Consider the following 20,595-nt stretch of genomic DNA (forward strand, 5'->3'; position numbering starts at 1 on the left):
GAAAAAGACTGTATAATTATGCACATCATTTAAATAGGGCATTCAAATTGATCAATATTTAAAGCTGATATAGGTAATAAAGCATTTATATGTTGTTGTTATAAAAGAAATAATGAAAAGAAAGGGAAAGTCTGGCTAATTCCTGACATCAGAGAGATAACGGGATCTTTCAGAGCCCAATAAAAATCACACGAATTGCTTTTTTTTTCTTTTCCCAAGCAGATTTAATTATCGTTAATTTTTCTAGTCAAGCACATGTTTATTTAAAACTGATTTTTTTGGTTCAGTAGTCCAGCCCGTACCAGCATTAGCCTCCAGATCTCAACAGCATCCTGTTTATTCTGATCTAGCTTGCCTGACTGACTCCCCAAAGATAAAATTCACTAAGTGAACTTGACAGATTCCAGGCTGTCTCCATATGGCAGGGACTGGCTGCAGCTTCTGAATCTGCCTGGGATTTAAAAGCTGCTCTCACCTTATTAAGATGGCAGCAGTTACATGCAAGCCAAGTTCACAGGAGCTTGTTTTAATTCTTTTGGCCTTTGCTTGAGACCAATTCTTACAATTTTTTTATTTTTTTTATTTTTTTGTGTGTGTGTGTGTGTATGTGAATTAGAGCAGGGCTGGAAAGACCACCTTTCTTTTCCAAATGGTACTTACACCAGCAGGAGATTAGAGTTGAAAATGAATCTGCACTTCAGTAGTTGACAATTTTTTAAGAGATGTGTATACAGCTTAGGCTTAGCAGGTGCTAAATGGACCAGACCACATGAGAATTCTGAAGAAAAAGAAAGGAAAAAAAAAAAACACTCAAAAAAGCCAGAACCTAGTGTGACTGTATTTGTTTTCATGACTGTCTTCACTTTTACCTTTGTGTACTAATGGAATGCTGTTGTTTGTCTAGCTATTAACAAATTAGTAGTATTTCCCTATATTAAAAATACCAAACCTTTATTCTAGCAATGTGAGAATTTTGAGCTTTCCAAACTGAACTGCAAGGAGCATTTGTGAGAATTCAGACCAGCTGAGGATCTTCCTCTGCATGTTTAAATCTGAATGAAAAAAAAAAAAAAAAGAAATTACTGAAAGAAAATATCACTGGAAATATATATAAACTCTATAAAAAAAAAGTTATTTGTGATTGAAAGATCACTAAGATTAAAAAAATCTGTGTTATATCAGTGCTCTTTTGTGTGTGTGTTTGTGTGTTCACAGGATTAAGCTCATTTGCACTGGTAGGTTTAATCAGATCATCCTTAAACTGACAATGTAATCACAATGAATTTAGAAAAAGTAAATAAAATATCATCAGTGGTAAGTGCTTTTTGTATAAAGGATAGACACTGAAAAAAGGTAGTTCAGCAAGAAAACAAACTTAGAGTTGTTGTGTTGGGACTGATGGAGTTATAGAAATATGGTTACATTTTTCTAAGAAACTGGAAATAGAAGTAGATTTCCTTGGCTGCTAACTGTTCCTGCCTGATGTTGTTTATTAGTAGCATGTACATGTGTGAAAAGGAGGTCAAGAATGAACAACAATTTTGCTTTTTAAAGTAAAATAGTGGAAGACAATAATCTCACATGATACTTTCTTTTTAAAAAATCACAATTTAAACTGACTTTTTGCAAGTTAAACTGTGTTGAAAAGCAACTGAATTGACTAAAATAAATGATTAAATGTCATAATCTCTCCCTATTGATTTTTCCCTGTCTTTGAGAAATAGTGATTTCTTTTTTCCACCAGTTACGGGTTTTATATTTGGGAGTTTAGTTTTTATAGGAGCACTGAGTCAAGCAACAGGGATTTCTGCTTAGCTATCTATGATTCTTCCCCTTGCATCCTTTTTGTAGTATGGAGCGAGGCTCTTCTGTTGTTGGGAGCACGTAGTCATTGCCACAGTCTTATCTTTTCTGGAAGCAGAAGCTTTGGAGGAACTCCCATTCAGCACCTTGACATTTTCTATTTTATCTGAAGTTGCCTGAATTGGTGTGTGAAAACTGGGATTTCCCTCAGACATGTTACGTATTTAGCTCTTGAAGATCATCTATGTCTTCCTGAATGTTATTTGTAATGTTTCTTATCTTCAGTTAATTTGCTTTTAGCTGCAGATTTGTGGAATTAACTGATACATCTATTTGCTTACTGATAAAAACTCAGTGTTATTTTCTCTGTTGTATGGTGCAGACCAGTGCCAAAAAACACCAGTAGTCCCAATAGCAATTAAGCAGGGAGCAACAGAACTCTGTCATTGCTGTATTTCACAAAATATATGTATGAGTCATGTGAGCACATGTAGAATAAATGCCAGCTGAGTTGTTGTTATAGTAGATGCTCTTAAGCAAATATTTTAAAGACAAAATTTCAACCTTTTAAATAAAAAGAGGCTGAAGTCCTGCTCGAGGATTTATAATAAGCAAATAGGTTAATTTTTTATCTCAGATCTAGCACAATTATCTCTTTCCTGACATCCTACTGTAAGTAGTATATGAAGGAAGTATTGCAGGTTAGCTGATGCAGCAGATTTTGGGTATATTAGTCTATAAGGAGTATCTTTGAGGAAGGATACTTTAATGTTAGAATTCATCTAGGTTTGATTTTTAATGGATACACTACAGTCATGTTGTTAAATCCATTATGAAATTCACAGATGTCTGCCTTTTAGAACAATTGTAGCAGCTAAATACAAACCTATTTTAGAATTAAAAGCCATCAAGGTAACTTTTTTTTTTTTAAACATATCTTTTCTATGGCACTGTATCATTCATATTTTTTTCAGATACATCATTTAGTGCTTTATTTATATATCCCTTGTGTTTGTGAAATGAACATCTCTTTATTATTAATCTCCTGTTGTATGAACTAGACAGTATTGTTTGAAGACCTACCAATGCCACTGACAAAGGTAAAGTGAAGTCCACTATTTGTCTGCACAATTAAATGGCTTATCTGCCAAACATGAATGATAATCATCACAGAATGAAATAAAAGTAAGTAGCAGCTCAAGCTCACTGTGAAACATCTAGATCAGTTGAAGTGTAGCGGTCTATATTACAGCACAGCTGACAGATGGAAAGGTGCGAGTGTTCTTCATCTGCTTCAAGAAAAAGTCTTAGTTTAAGTTGCTGATAAAGAAGTTTGAAGTAACCTAGCACTTTTTTTTTTTTTCCACAGAAGCTCATGAGGGAGTGTTTTGGCACCCAAAGAGCATATGGTTATAGTAGTCTTAAGATGATGTTAGCATTGTGCGGCAGAGAGGAAAAGGTCTTAAGGCTCTTCAGCACCTCCAGGTTAATCTGGAATATGACATCTGACCACAACTTCAAGGTTGATTTTTTGTTGTTGTTGTTGAAAGTTCCTTTTTTTTTTTCTTTTTTTCTTTCTCTCTCTCTTCCCCCAGATGGCATTTTTTATGAACTAGCAATGATAAGAAATGGAATTGGTTGGTCACTTCTTCACACACTTCGAGATTTTGTTCCTCTGGTTTCAGCACTGATCTTCCCAATGTTATTGCAGAATGCAGCGTGACTGAGCTACAACATGCATATATGTAAAATTGTGGCAGAACGTTGTATGATCTTTCATATCTCATTCACCTGATTTTTCTGTTGTGTTATTTTTAGAACATGCTAACTTTTAATAACAATCGGTTTATGCCCATTAATTTAAGATGAAATTGAAATTATGCATCTTTTAATAAATAATGACATGCCGAATGCATATGAAAAAGATTGTAAGGAACTGGTTGATTGTAAGATTGGCAGGCTGGGTGAGGGGGATTACTTAGTGTGCGTTCCTTCCCACATAAGATATCATTACTGTGAAGGATCTCTTATATACGAGGTGAGATTCTTTTTGTTATACTCATACAATGCTCTTTTAAGCTGCCATCTGCTGGAGTCTTTGAGGGGTCATAGTGTGAGTTTGAATTGGCTTCCAGGAGTAGCCAACATGTAAGTTGTGTGAGTAGAATCAATCTTTTTCCAGGGGAAATTCATTTATTTGTTTCATGTGTAAAATGAGGGAGAGGAATAAATCTTTCTTCATAATCTCCTGAGCTTTGAGAGTTTTGCAAGTCTGTATTGTCCAGTCATACTAGCATAAGGGAAATAAAAGGAATACCACAACCTCCATTTTTAACTTAAAAAAAAAAAAAAGGAAAAGAAAAGAAAATTTAAAATTATAGGGAGTAAATGGTAGTAGTTTTTCTAGATTTGGTTATGATAACAACAATTGATATGGTTTGATACATTTAAGAAAGATCTGAAGATGCTGATCATGTGAACCTTCAGAGTGTTTGCTCTGAAGAAAATTAAGCCCAAGTTTTCTGTGCTTACTGTACTAGCATCTAATAGAACATATAGATGGTGTGGAGCAAAAGTGTCTGCATGAGAGCTATATCATCACTTTGCTGGATATCATTGTACTCATATGTGCAGCAGAAAGTGCTTAGGAAATTGACTATTAACATAATTTGACATTCCTGTATTAGAATATTATGTATTGCAGAAGAAAGCAGTTCCTCATAAGATACACAAAGACACATTGGACCAGACTTACAAAAACTGAGATTCTCCTTATGATTGGTGTAGATTACGTCATGCAAAGGTAGGCCCAGTAGCCTCTTTGACCATTTTTCCAAATATGTTAACAATGTCTAATTTTCTACTCAAGTCTAAGAATCCCCTCTGGTCAGCTCAGCTTTAAAGAAAGCGTGTTGTTCAGTCGAGTATTTAGGAATGTCTGTTGCTTGAAAAAAACAAGATTTCCTGTTGGCTTCTGCAAAGTAAATTATTTTTTGCATGTTAGTCATCTCATATGAGGTTTAAAACAGGAATTTACTCTCTCCCAGTCTAGTAAGGAATTGTATGTACATGTTTCCAGTGAGCAGTGGCTTAAGACAAGTGTTTTACGTGAGAACCTGGCCCAGGTTATCTTCTGTTTTACATTTTGACTTCAGTTTTCTCTTCTGTAGAGATATTAACAAAACAGTTCACTCTATTTGGAATGCTAATGGCAGTCAAGTTACATCAAAAGAAGGTTCTATTATTAAATTGACAGAATGTCAGTGGCAGAAATCAGCTATAACTCGTTCTGCATGTCATTAGCTGGAACAATCACATGCAAATTCTTAACATTGATCAAAATTCCATTTCTTATTGATTTTTGCTGTGCTAGACAGAATAAGGAATTATTCTTGGTCTGGTACCCAACAGAAATTACATTGCTTGAAGACAGTTCTTACCTCATGAGTAGTTCATGCATTCATTTCTCCTTAGAAGTAATGTTTACCTAAGTCAGTGAAACCTGGGTGAGGTCTTTTTAGATTTAAAAGAGATTTCCCACATATCTGGTTTGATTGTCATATCTTTCAGTGTGCTTGTCCAAATCCTACCCACATGCCACTATGCAAATAAGGCACTCCTACATAGTGAATGTTCTGCACAGAAATCATGAAACGCCTTAGCAGCATTTTTTTTTTCCCCTTTAACAAATGGAGCCCTAAAAATTGTTCTAAAGAAAGTACATTGCTGCCCACCAACTGTGGATAATGCAGGGGCACCTTTAAAGTATATTATTATATAAGCTCATAGGAAGAAATTAAGCCAAAAACAAAAAAAAAATCTTTTTCTGCAACTTTAGAGAGTTGTAAGCTACTTGAAAGATTCACCTATATAGAAAGTTGAGATGAAAAATGAACTAGTTTAGTTCACGTAGGCTACTGATTCTCTTTATATCAATAGTAAATTGACACGAACTTAGCTAGCAGCCCTCTACACTGAAGAAAACTGCAATGATAAGACCAGGCTAAGAATCACTTGCACTTAATACTTTTTCTACAGTTATGTTTTTGGAGATGATGCTCTTTTCACAGCAGTAGTAAAACTGGTATGTTGACTGTTTTAATTTGCAGTTTAATAGACAGGTTTAATTTGCTTTGCTGGATTAGAAAAATGAGTTGTGATATGTTGGCCAGTCCCAGAATTGAACAATGTAGCTCCTTCACACCTTCCTTACTGCCTGCACAGTCTGTCCTTTTTCTGTCTTCTGACAAAAACTTCTGTCAATTGATCCTATGTATTTGTGAATGTTTTTTCTGTCTTATCTCAAGAACAGCTTTATTTCAGAGGCAGCTATAGAAGCTCCTATATGCATGTTCATGATGAGAGAACTGTTTCTAGGGGAGTTCATAATTTCTTGAGGTTTAACTTGGCAGGAAAATCTGAAAATGCATGATGTGTATCATGACTTGTTTCTTTCTTTTTTAAAAAAGTAAATTTAAAAAACAAACTAAATCAGTGCTATGAACAAAATCACATCTCCTATCTCAAATATTTTTAAACCTTTATTGTTCCTTTACAATGTAAACAAATGAAGTTATATTAGAAGCTGGGTTCTTTTGTATATAGATACATTGAGTAAAAATAATATTTTTATTATATTTTTATAATTTTATATTTATAATATTTTTATAATGGAAATTTGTATTTCCATTTTAACATGACTAAAAATTGGAAAGACAGTTACCATATCACTTGAATCAGAGGTTCCATGCACTCCTCACTTTTGCTGGTGACAGTGCAATTTCATTTCAAAGTTTCTGATGTTACTGATATCATTAGCTGGTTCCAGGGAAAGCCACAAAATCCTGAGTCAGGTCACTTGGCAGTCATGTGGAGGAGAAAAATGATTTTAAAGCTATATTGCATTTCTTTAAATGGAAAATGTCTTTGTATTTGCTTTAGTGGTGGTTGTTGTTGTTTTGGTTTCAATCCTGCTGTTGCACTCTGTGCTGGAATCTAAAATTTATATTTCTTTGACTGTTCAATGTTATTGTTTTTCATCACCTTCATAAATAGTAATGACTAACTTATATATATCCAGAGAAGTAAAGCATAAAGCCCTTGACTGTGCCAAGTCTGGAGAAAAAAAAAAGAAAGTAAAATTAGCATATAAAATGTTAGAAGAGGAATTAAGTCTTTTAGCAGCTAATCATAAGCCAATAATCTTTTAAATTCTAACAACGGTTTGGTAGGTACAGGTAAATCTACCTTTACTTATGAAGACAATGTCAGGTGTATGGTTCAAAATAAAAGGTTTCAGATTAGTGAAAGCTATTTATCATGTTATTCTAAATTCACAGAACGGCAAATCTTTATTCCAAAGGAATAATTCATTTCTGTTAGGGGAATCCCAAAATTTTTAATGAAAATTTTCCTTTTTCTCATTTCTAATTAGCTTCAGTACTTAGATTCAAGAATGCTAGCCTCCAACGTTGAGTTTTCTAATGATAATAAAGCACTTTAGGTGGTATTTAATTAGAGAGGTGATAGGAAAGACCTGGGCAGGGCTGAAGTGCTAATCCTTTTTGCATTCTTCAGTGTCCCCTTGTGATTGTGATTGATGAGTTGATTTCTTTTTACAACTTCATTTGCAGCATGTGGTAATACTCACAGGCAGAGGTGTTGTGTATTTCAAGATAACAGCTCACTGTAAATACAAAGAAATGTAGTAAATGGGGTAGAGGTAGAATGGAGAGTTCTTTTAGCTCCTAACCTACTAAATAATAGGTTTATGTTGCTGTTGTAAGTGCTAGTGCTTGTAATATCTTGATATACTTTTACTTTGAAAGTACTCATGCCCTCCATCCACTTTCCTACATCTATTTGTATCCCAGTTATTGCGTTAGAATGATCATTATAGAATCCTAGAATAGATGCGGAAGAAGTCATCCGGTCCAACCCCACTGCTCAAGCAGGGCCACCCAGCGCAGGTTGCCCCAGGACCATGTCCAGATGGCTTCTGAGCATCTCCCAGGAGGGAGACTCCACAGCCTCTGTGGGCAACCTGTGCCAGGGCTCCAACACCCGCACAGCACAGAAGTGCCTCCTGGTGCTCAGAGGGAGCCTCCTGTGCTCCAGTTTGTGCCCACTGCCTCTGGGCCTGGCCCTGGGCACCGCTGAGCAGAGCCTGGCTCCATCTTCTCTGTAGCCTCTCTTCAGGTATCTGTACACATTGGTGAAATCCTCCTGAAACTTCTCTAGGCTAAACAGTCCCAGCTGTCTCAGCTTTTCCTCATGTAAGAGATGATCCAGTCCCTTAAGCATCTTCTTTGGCCTTTCTTTGGACTCTATCCAATACATCCATGCCTCTCCTGTACTGGAGAGCCCAGAAATGGACCCAGGACTCACATAAAGAAGCCCTTCTTGTTGTCTTTGATATTCCTGGTCAGATTCAATTCCATTTGGACTTTAGCTTTCTTAACTTCCTCCCTGAATGCATGGACCACATCTCTGTATTCCTCTGACATTACCCATTCTTGCTGCTACCCTCTGTATGCTTCCTTTTTGAGTTGTTAATCCACACAGGCCTCCTGGCATTTTTGCCTGGCTTCCTGAGCGCTGGGCTGGACAGCTCTTGAGCTTAGAGGAGGTGATCCTTGAATATTAACCAGCTTTCTTGGGTCCCTCTTCCCTCCAGGGTTTCATCACATGGGGTTCTTCCAACCAGATCTTTACAGAGATCGTCTGCTTTCTTGAAGTCCAGGGTTTTGAGTTTGCTTTTCACCATCCTCCTTTCCTCCCTAGGATCCTGAACTCCATCACCTTATGGTCACTGCAGCCAAAGCTGTCTTTGAACTTCACTTCACCTTTCCTCTTGGTGCTGGAAGTGATCAGCTTCCATCCTTCCCCTTCTCCAGAGGTTATGCTCACCTCAGCAAGGGTGGACGCTGCCACCTTCTCTGCTGCTGGTGGCACCTGAGGCTCTCCAAGCTGTTGGATCTCAGAGAAGATTCCATCTCCCTTTCATCTCATGCTGTGCAGTCTGTTCACTTCTATCCATACATTCTCTGTTTGACAGCACTGCTCCTCCAACACAGGATACCTTCTGCCAGGAGGTAGCATCATGCCAGGTAGTGGCTGTTAGGAGGAAAGTCTGGAGAGCTTTCTTTGATTCTTAGAGGCAATTTAAATTAGCCAGGACTTTCTTAAATATAGATCATTTCCTTATTATTCTAACTCCTTATTACTGGTGTACTGACTGTATCTTGAAACTTCTATAATGTTTTTTGTTTGGAACCAAGAGGTTTGTAGCGGGGCCGTACAAAATTTCTTATGCTGTCAGTCTGCTTGTGCAGTAGGATAAAAAATTGTCCTCAGAACTCTCTTTCCTGTAAGCATTTCTGACCTGCTCACATCTGATTAGATCTCCATTTCAGTGTGTAATATAAACATTTCCCACAGTAAATTTCTACTGAATTAGTGGAGTCATGTTAGCATAGTATATTTGCTCTGGCAACAGAGGAGGCCGACAGTGTCCTGGGCTGTATAAACAGGAGTACAGCCAGTAGATTGAGGAAGCAATTATCTCCTTTTACTTAGCACTTGTTAAATCACATCTAAGATATCTGGTTTAGTCTGGGGCCCTGCAATACAAGAAAGATGTTGATCAACTGAAGTAGGTTGAGCAGAGGGCCCCCAAGATGGTCACGTGCTAGAGCATATGCTGTGTAAGAAGACGATGAGAGAACTGCACTTGTTCAGCCTGGAGAAGAAAAGTCTCCAGCATTACCTAATGACAACCTTTCAGTGCCTATGAGGGGGTTATCAAAAAGTTGGAGCCAGTCTATTCACAGATACGCGTGGAGGGAGAAGATGCAACACATAAATTAGAAAAAGAGAGGTTTGAATTGGATATGAGGAAAAGCTGTCCTGTGAGAATGGTTCAGCACTGGAACAGGCTGCCTGGAGTGGCTGCTCAGACTCCATCCTTAGAGGTTTTCAAAAAATGTTGGTGTAGAAAACTGGCTGAATCCAGCCCAGAAGCGCTGGGTCTGATCTCACGGCTATCCCAGTTTTGAGGAGAAGGTTGGGTTAGAGGTCCCCGGAGGTCTCTTCCAACATGAATTTTCTGATTCTATGCCCCAGTAATTTCTATCCAAAATAATAGCATCGTTACCACTTTCTACCATTTTGAGTTCTGCTATTTGGGTTCATTTGGTGTTCAAGAATCTGCATGGTCTTGATGGTTGTTCACACCTACTAATCAAATCATGCTGATCATTTCATTGTTGGTCTTATTTTCTTCATACTGCTACACAGTTTGAGAATTATGTTTTTATTTAATTCATTTCCACAATAAAGAAAAGTTTGTTTTCGCCAGGAATGTATGTTCACATCGAAGGACAATAGCTGGACTGGGACAGTTGTCCTGTAAGGCACTTGGAATATGGAAGAACATCTTAACTTCATAAAGGAAGCATAATTATATTTGTATGATATACATAGCATGAAGAGTGTAGTTGAGTATTTAACTTCCACAGATAACTTTATTTTTGTAGCTGATACATGTTGTCTAAAACAACTTCAAAGTTGCTTCTTACCATTTAAATTGGATAATTAAATGTTGTGCAGACATGAAAATTTTCAAAATGTCTATATGCGATACGGTGTCACGCCTATTGCCTCTCTGTCACTTCAAGGAGAAAATTGGTCTAGCTGATGCTTTCTACTGAGTGTTTTTCTCATGTCTCTGTAGTGAATAGAATGCTCCGACAGCTTTTTTGTTTTTTAGATCTAAGTGTTGTTCAACCTAGGCAGAAGGGAAGACATACTTTAAAGCTATTTAAAATAACAAGCAGGCTTATGTGTGTACTTGTATAACCTAAAGGTTTGTCATCCCTTCTGTTGAGTTTGTAGGCACATTTCCGCTTTCCAATCACTGCTAATCACTCAGGTCATGTGAAGACTTTTTTTGCAGTTGTTCTTGTGTGGGTGAATGTATGTGTTTAAGTTAGTGTTTTTTCCGAGTTCATACGTGTAGACTTTTTCCTAGTCCACTTGTCTCAGCTCACATTTGAAACTGAATTGGCAAAATGAACCACTTCTGATTACTAGTGGAAGGATATTCCTGAATTACTGTTCCTTGCCTTTCTCATTCTTTCAGAAGAATGTTATTAAATGGAAGGAGTACCCAGGCATTGCAGAAATGACCATGTTGCTTTGAGACACTGCCTAGATGGAGTCCTCCTGCTGAGTCAGCAAAATGTATTGTGTGTCCAGGCTTCATCTGATTCAGTGGAGAAATGGATTGTATGTATTAAACCATACTGGGGGTCTGGAAAGAAAATACAGTATGTAGGAGAGATGATGTAAGGAGCTTCCAGATTTTCCCTGAGCTTGCAGTTGGTGACGTGTTGGGCATTGTCACTTCTGTGCTGATTATCTGTCTGCAAGGTGCAGTATAGTCATTAAAAAACAGTACATATCCCAACATTTAATCTAACATAGTAAGTATCTCAGTAACTAGGTCAGACTCACTGCACTGTAACTATGCTTCTGCTTCAGTGTCCTTGCTCAATTCAGTATCTTAGAGTTACAAAGCCGCAACAATTTCTGTAAAGCAAAAGCACTGATATGTGAAACGAAAAAATAAATTCAGCAGAGTATCTTCATGGAACATGGTTATTGCTTAAAAATGAAATGCAGCCTTGTGCAAAGAGTCTGAAAAAAAATTCCCTATTATTTCCAGATACTTTCAACGCTTTGTCATGTAGAGCAACATATAAAAAGTTTGCATTATATTTGAATGTAAAAAGTTTGGATTCTACTGAACTTCTAATCCTAGTGAACTGTTGTTCAGGGGAAAGGACTTCCTTGTTAGAAACCAAGCCCCGTCTGTATTTATCTAATGAATTTCTTGAAAATACCTACCATTCCTCTTCTGCTTCCACAATCTCTGAGAAAACATTGCAGTTTCTATAGAGAGGCAGTTCAATTTGTCAGAGATGATCCTGCACAGTAAGATTTACTGGGAAACAGAAATTTCACGCATTGAAAGAGATAAGTTTGATATAATTATGAATATTGGTATCTCTTCTACCACTACTTGTCAGAAGTTTGTTTTAATGACAGTTAACTGTGTATCAAGTGAACTGGAAGTAAAAAAAAAAAAAGGCAATATGCATACTTATGTAAATTTAAGCACCTATGAATAACCTCACACAGTTCAGATTATTTTTATATTTATGGGAGTGTGCCCCCCCCCCCCCCCCCCCCTTCTAGGCAGAATAGTTAACCCTTCCATCACAAAAGCATATATAAAAGCTAGCTTTCTAGAATTCATTTTATAATCCTTATTAGCAAACTACATTTTTGGGGGGATCAAATCACTATGCTCTTTAATTTCCAATTGAATTTCATTCTTATTAGGATACCACAAACATACATATATATATATATATATACATGCACGTGTGTGACATATATGTTAACTAGCATAGAGAAAATGACAAAATCTTAAAATACCTGAAGATAAATGAGATGAATTTCACCTTCTGGGGAATGATGAAGACAACAATCCTTCTCTTCCTTTAAAATCAGGCTGAGGTGTGTATTGTCTGGAGACAATGTTCTTTGAGAACCTTCCATTGCTTTTCCAAAAACAGTAAGCAATTTTTAGTTCTCTCTGTGATAAATGTAGTTTATTTCTAATGGGTTAAATAGTAACCATTTTTCATTGTTGCTTAGATAAGCCATTAAAAATATGTAGGAAAAGTGGTAAAACCCTATTACATTTCTGTATGGCATTTCTCAAAAAAACTTGTCTTTCATGAAGCAGAGCTCTTCACATACCTGATTCTAATATGACAAAAATCAGTAGTCATTAGTGAGCTCATAAATTATTGTTCCTTTTTAGATGCGTTCTTAACCAGTAGAAGGCAGATGGTGTTGCTTTACTCTCAGGAAAATTAGCATCACTCTCATTATACCTATTTCTGCTTCAAGGAAAATGTCTTTTACATAGGCAGAATTCAGAAGAACATAAGTAACTGACAGTACACATTATACGGGGACTATGAGTTCAGACATACTAGGTGTGCATTAAAAAGACAATGGAATAGATTAGTCTGAGGGTATAATACATATCGAAATTGTTCTATACAGATATCAGAATATTAAATAAAAAGAAAAGGTTTCATAAAGCCTCATATAATCCCTCTTGGCATGAGCATGTGAGTAGGTATTCAGGTTTTTTCCTTTAAGTATGCTGATATGATTAAATTTAACTTGACACAAGTGATGTACTATACCATGTGATTGTAATATTTAAAAGAAAAAGCACTTTTCTGATTGAATACCTACTAGCTATCAATTTCTGTGTAGCAATATCTAATCTGAATTTCTTTTGCAGCTAGAAGCTGCCTGAATACTAACACATTTGCTGTATTCATCTCGCTAGTTGCATGCTCAGCAAATGCTGAACTGTTTCAATATTTTTTGATATCTTATTTAATCTAGTGTTCTGGCATTCTAGTGTAAAAGATACTTCATTTCACGTGGATTAAAAGCAATTTTAAGGCTATATCTCTTCTCTCCCTAAATAGCCTATGCAGACGCTTATATTTGCTAACCCTACGGTTTGGCTGCTGTTGCTGTTAAGCATGCTGCTGCACTGTGTAATAAAAAATAGTTTTGGCTGCTGTTGCTGTTAATTAGCTTGTGTGCTTTTGGTAAATATGCCAAAAGTTTTCTAAGTGCAGTTTCTGTTTTGGAAAAACCTTTCCTTTCACCACCCTTCCCTTTCTCACACACAGAGGCACAGAAACAAACTTTAAACTAAGAAAGCTCATTTGTGTCCATTCCCCAAATCTGCATTATTTTAAAGTTAAAAAAAATTAAAAGTTAAAATTATTCAAAGAAATTGTTTTTAGGTGTTTCAGGGTTAAACAAATGTGGCATACGGCATAGGCCTGTTTTGTAGGAAGTTTTACTGTCCTTTGTACATATTCAGCCTTGCGAAGAAGGGCTAGTCTGAGAAAATATATCTGTAGAGAAGATGTCCGGGGAGAACCAATACAGTTCTGCAGATCTGAGAGTGGTTTTAGACCCTGTCTTAGAGATGGGGAAATGAAAATACTTAGACAAATTGGCCTTTCCTTCTACGCCAACAGAAGCTGTTTAGAGATTTAACAAAGTAGAACTTACTAATTTGTATAATTAGGGAAAGTCTTTCCAATGCTATAGGAATCGTTAAATGATTTCATTTGCTTTCGTCATAACCTCAGATTCATTGTAGCTCTCTATTAATAGATTATTGATTTATTTTCAGCCAGTTGTGACATTGAGTATAGAAATCAGTTTTGCATTGCATAGGCAAATTTTATTGCCATTGTCATCTCATCATTGAGAAGAACTTTACCTTTCTTCAGTACTATGGTTTAATTTGCTAACAGCAAACACGAAGTAAACAGTTACTTGTTAATGTTATAACATCTTAACATCAGCATTAGCTGAAGTACACAAATGATTTCAGTGATAAAGAAGCATAGCGAAATATAGCTGAGGCAGGAAGCCAATCTCTGTACTCCTTGTGTCTAATGATATTTTGATAGTCATTTTAATTTTAGGCATAAATAACAGTGAAGATGATGTTCCATCATTACATTTCAGTGCCAAAAAATGAATGCTGCCTTAACTGGTATTAAACAAGATAGCATTGCTCTGTTAGTTGGTCCTTGCAGCTCAGGTCATCTGTTTTCCATCATAAATACCACACAGATGGAAATGTTACAATTAAACATAAATGGGAAATGGGCATTGTCTGAAAGCAATCGTAACAGTTAATTTCTAGATTCTTTATATATACATATTTTATTTGAATAAAGGAAAGAGCAGAATGGTGAATTTCTTACCTATTATAAGACTATATATAGATATATAGACTATATATATGAATATATAACTATATTCAGCTTTGTTAACTAAAATTCTTCATTTAAATCAAACATATGAAAGAGAAAAACACAATTCTTTTTTCTTGCAACTAGTAGATATGATTTGTGGATGATTTGAATTCATAAATATTCTGCCAAATTTGTTCAAAACATTGGGTTTGGACATGCAAACACAAAAATTCCACCTGCTGAAAAATTACAGGTACTTTGCAGAATATGTGCAATTCCCAGATACATTTGCATGTTATTGCCCAGGATACCCATGAACAACATACAGATAGTTTCTTTTAGGGGAAGGAAAAGGAGATAATATATTTTCATTTGCAATTTAAAATGTTGATGGTCTTTAAACAATCTGCTTCTAAGGGCAAATAACTGGGCACTTAATGTAGATTACATGTCTGTGTTTTAAGACCTTCATGGGTGATCCTTGGGGTTTCCTTATTCCCTGGATAAATTTGAGTCTGTTTTCCTGAAGTCCAACTGCTGCTTATCTTTCTGGTCTTCCTCTGGATTCCTGAACTCAATGTTGTCATTGTTTTTTATGGAACTTTCCAAGTAAATACACCTCCTAAATTTATCTGGTTTAAACTAAGTAAACTGAAACAAAACAAACCCCCTAGTTCAATGGGGACAGTGGTACAGAAATCATTATTGCTTACCCTGGCTCGTTCAAGTGAACTGTCCTGAAAAGCAGCCCTGTATACATTGGTTTTTGCTAACAAATAGGTAGGAGCTATGATCTTCGTCAGGCAGTTTTGCTGCTTAAGACAACTTATGATGACATTGCATTCTCATTTCCCTTATTAATTGACTAAGCTCCTTGTTTGATTTTAGTGGAGTCAAGTAATGATCCTGCCATTTGTGATACTGAAACTCAAGACCTGTTTCACCTGTAATGGATGAACTGTGGTTACTGTGGTAATGCCTTAGAAAATGATTCAGTGTCAGGGACTGTGAAATAAAATGTCTCCATTCTTTTCTGAGGCTAAATTACAGCTCATCAGTGAAAGACTGTGTCCCTGGTCAAAAGAGGTCATTCAAAGTATTCAGTTCAAAGAGGTGGCATGCCAGTTTGCACTCAGATAACTACTGCTGCCCTTCGGTATTCTCGTGTAACATTGCTCTGTCCCTTTAGCCTTGTTTTTCCAGAAATCTTAATTCCTAGGGCAAGAAATATTTTGGTGCGATAATTTGGTGGTGCTTTTGTGAAGCAGATGAAGGTCTACTATGTTGAAAAACAAAACTACTGTGCATGTTTGCAGTTCTGGATTCCTGGCTTTCTGTGTGTAATACTTGTGAAACATATCACTCAAATTGCCCACGATTTTTTTTTTAATATAAAATAATTTATTTGTACATGAAAAAAGAACTAATTATGTAAACACAAAACTGTGATATGGTTTCTTTGAACAAATAACCTTCAAAGATGTTGCCTCTGTATGTGGCTGGAGGTTCCCCACTTTCTATAGCTAATAAAGTCAGCGAATACATTGCTGTATTTTGTGGTATGTTCATTAGGAAACTGACTGAAAAAGCCAGTTCATTTTCATATAACCTAGATGAGGCAGCGTCTGTAAATTGGGAATGACTTTGTGTAACTATTGACCTCAGCTTGCTTAAACTGACTGATATATAATATATGATATATATATAATATTCACATATATTTGTATATATAATATATATTATTTATATTTACGTGTATTATTATTAACTCAATTTCTGAAAATATTTATGTTTCTGTGTAAGTTACAAAGTAGGAGTAGTCTCAGTGAAACCAAGGAGAGAGGCTAACCAAGCATGATGCAGGGCTATACCATGACCAGTAGTACTCTTGCTACATAAGCACAGTATGTCACCTGTCACCTGGAATAGTATTTATGGCTTCTCAGAAGAGCCAATGCATCCTAGTAAATAGTCATGCTAACACATCTCTGCTGCTTTCACTGCTTGAGCTATGATTTTTTTTTTTTTCTGTCTGTAGTTATGAAAGAAAACCCAACAGTTCCCTGATTTGGATTGCTTTGCAGACCTGCAGGCTACACGGGTGCCGCGCACGTTTCTTTCCTCTCACACACTACTTCAGTTGTGGTAGCTCTGAGCTGTGTGTTAGGTAGATCATAAGAAAAGATTGATGTTTTTACCGGCTCCTGTAGAGGCCTGTAATTTACCACTTGGTATATGTTGCTGTAAGTCTTACAGATTGGAAACTTATGATTATTAAGAAATGCTTTCTCAGGACAGAATCTTTTGTGTCAGTGCAGTATAATATATTTCTGCTGCTTTGTCCTCTTTCTCCACCTCTCATTGATTGTTTCTTCAGTGCATTAACCTCTCACTTCTCTTGCTATAATTGCTTATGAACTGATTTGGGAACTGTTGCAGCTTTAAATATCCCATATCGTCAATCAGTATTCAATTAAAAATAATTAAAAGAAAAAAAAGTATTGTGCAACCAATTTTTAGATACTAAAAAAAATAAGAAAATGGACATGCTAGCTTTACTGCAATTCAGAGAAAGGTGACATTTGGCAGATAATTAAGACATGTCACAGTTCACAACATTTATTAGCATTGTTTGTTAAACTGTTCTCGTCTTGCATGTGCTATAGTGATTACCGCCTTCATACTGCTTCAGCTGTGGATTAAACAAAGGTAAATATATTTTTCTAAGAAAGTTTTCAAAATCCATCTGAAAGAACTGAAATATGATTTCTTGAGGAGAGAAAGCAGACTAGAAGTTGTAACTCATCTCTTTCCTGTCAGTAAATCCTTTATGAGGAAAGACATCAAATAAGATGAAAGTATAAAATTCATTTTGAATATATTCTGTTGTTGAAACCACATGGAATCAGAAGAATTTAGGCTGGAAGGGAACTTCAGAGGCCATGCAATCCCAACTTCCTTTTTAAATCAGGGCTAACTGCACAGATATTTCAGGTTGCTCAGGGGCTTGTCCAGTTAAGTTTTCAGTCTCCAAGCTTCCACTGCCTCTCTGAATGGCACGTTCCTGTGCTTAACTGCCTTCATATCCAGTTTTTTTATTCCTTATGGGCAAACAAAATTTTCATTTCTGCAACTTTTGACCATCACCGCTGCTTCTTTCACTCTGCCCCTCTGAGAAAAGTCTGTTTCTCTCTCTGTAACTACTCATTAGGTTGGAGAAGATGCAATGAAGCTGTCTGTTTGCCCTCTCTCCTGCAAGCTAAGCTAAATCAGCTCCCTTGCCTCTTCTCAAGCCATGTGCTCCAGTCCTCCAAGTGTTTGCAACCCACCTCTGCACTCTCCAGTTTGCAAGTGTATCTTCTGTCCTGGGGGACTCCACACCAGACACAGATGCTGCTTCAAAAGTGCTGTTCTAGGAGGAATAATCTTTTTCCTCAATTCACAGACCGCCTTTTTATTAATGCACCCCACTACACAGTTAGTTGTTGTTGTCTTAAAGGCTGACTGCTGATTCATGCTTAACTTGTCGTACACCAGGACCCCAGCAGATTCTTTTCTGCAGAGCTGCTTCCTTGCCAGCCAGTCCCTAGCCTGTACCAATGCAGGGGGCTATCCTGTCCCAGGAGACAGATTTTAGTCAGGTTCTTCTCAGCCCTTTCCTCTAAATTCTCAAGACCCCCATGAATATCAGAACTGCCCTCAGGTGTATTAGTTAATTCCCCTGTTGGATGTCCTAGGTGAACTTACATTCTGGCACATCATACAAGTCTTTTCTGAAGCTGTTACACAGTTTTGAACCTGGTCTTCATATGGCACTCATAACTCGCTGCCAGTTAGACTAAATATGGATTGCTATGCTCTTTAAAGGGCATATGTCTGGGCACCTTTTTAGGCACCTTGTATGTAGGTTGACAATCCTATCCTTCCCCATCCTCTCACCCTCAAGGATGCTATATCATCTTCTTCAGTATGCTCTAGTAAAGGTGTAAAATGAGACTTAGGTGGACTTTCCTATATTAACCTGTGGAAAAGGAAAAGCTCCTTTTACAACTTTCTTTGAAATGTTTGAGGAATCAGTTATCCTTGTGGAAACGAATTTTTAGCTAAATCTGCTGAATACTTCAGATTCTCTTGCTATATGGTCTTTAGGCAAATTTGGAGACTGTTTTTAAAATGTGATGTAAAAACCTTTTCATTTATTTAAAAGAGGAAAATACTGATTGATTGAATAGGAGGTTGAGCTGTAGTTGAAAAGACATAAAATACGGGTCTAACAGAGTTGGCAAAAAGTGGGAGACAGGCAGGAAGCGTAAGTAAGAGAAAGAAAGATTTAGATGGTAACGCTAAAGCAAATGCAAATTAATGTGACAGAATTACGTTTATTTTGGACATAGAAAATATCAATAGAAAGAGTTGTCATGTAGGATAAGGAAAGCTAGTGTAATAAATCACAGTCATAAAGGTAGTAGAAAGCTTGAGCAGCGACACCTGGAAAGAATGATGATGCTAGAGAGAAATCTTTCTTAATATGTATCTCTACATCCATGATAATATGTGGTCTTGAACGTAGGCAGGAATTCAGACAAGGACTTATTTTTAATTAAGTTTGTCTTCTTTGAAATGTAAGTAAATATATTTAAGCTTCCTGCTTTGTGGGTGTTGTGATTTTCATTAGTCTGTTCCACACATCAGACACTGACACAAAATGAATGTTTCGTTTTCAGATGTATGCATAGCAGTACTAAGAACATAGACGTTTACCTGAGTACAGTATGTTATATGCGAAGAGAACCAAAAGTAGATGTTTCTCAGTAGTGAGAGTAAAGAAATGGTACTTTGTTGTTGAGGTAGTGAATAAAATCTTTTTTGTTTCCTTACTATTGCTTTTTTTTTTTAATCTCTAGCAAAAATATATTTTACATTTTCTTTCTTTTAAGGATGCTCTTACTGGGGAACAATACTGTTTTTTAAATGAAATCTGAATCTCTATGAGGAACCTTCCAAAAAAGAGAGGTGGCTGGAGAATTCATTTTGTATAACTGCAGAAGTAAATGATCTGAGTCAACTTGCCTGGTCAGATAATTAAGCTACAACAGAGAAAGCTTGCAAAAAAAGTCAGATTATTGGTTCAGTGTGGTTGGATGTCTGATTCCTTCTGAAAAATCTGAAGTGGCTGCTTTTATTATCATTAACTGGGGAGTGCCTGCAACGAATCTGGAAGAATTACACTTCTGCTTTACAGAAATCTAATATATTTCAGTTGAAGTATAAGTTCAATGATGGACTGACAGCTGTTTATCTGCTGCCCTGCCCACCTTTTTAATATTAATATTATCATGCTAACATAAATCCTAACATTTGTAAGAAGAATTCCCACGTTAAATGTCTGCCCTGTTTCTGAATTCTTCTCTGTAGGCAGTCAGTGACACAGTGGCAATAAAAGCGTATTCTTTGGGGCCATCTATATCTTCCTATCTATATCTCTTTTTTCTTTTTTTCTTTATTATGTGATTTGATTGGAAGTTTAATCATTTTAAACCACCTCCAGAGCAACCAGGAAAGCTCCTTTAATGGTGAAGTATTAACTTGTTTAAAGTGCCTCACAAAACTAAACCTTGGAAGCATTTTTGAAATATTTCCCCTGGTAAGCAATAGGGATGTCATGAAATGAAACAAAAAAGGAAACAATATTTTATTTGCATGGAAGGATAAAGTACATTTAATCTAAAACAGGCTGCTTCAGTATTGATGGTTTACTTATGGAGTTCAGCAATTTTAAAATAGAAATCTTATTGATATTAACACTACCACATGTATGAAAAATTAATCACACAGAGATATGCATGTTGTAACAATCAAAAACCCAAAATTACTAGAAGTTTAGGATTTTTTGTAACTTTGAATACAGCTG

At 36.4% G+C, this 20,595-nt stretch overlaps 1 protein-coding gene across 17 annotated transcripts in view; it reads left to right on the top strand.

Moving 5' to 3' along the window:
• Window positions 1-20,595, top strand: part of RBFOX1 (RNA binding fox-1 homolog 1) — an 868,680-nt gene that overhangs the window by 692,660 nt on the left and 155,425 nt on the right. The gene's annotated exons all lie outside the window — the stretch shown is intronic.

The sequence above is a fragment of the Anser brachyrhynchus genome, assembly GCF_964034855.1.
Source record: "Anser brachyrhynchus genome assembly, chromosome: 15".
NCBI classification, from domain to species: Eukaryota; Metazoa; Chordata; class Aves; order Anseriformes; family Anatidae; genus Anser; species Anser brachyrhynchus.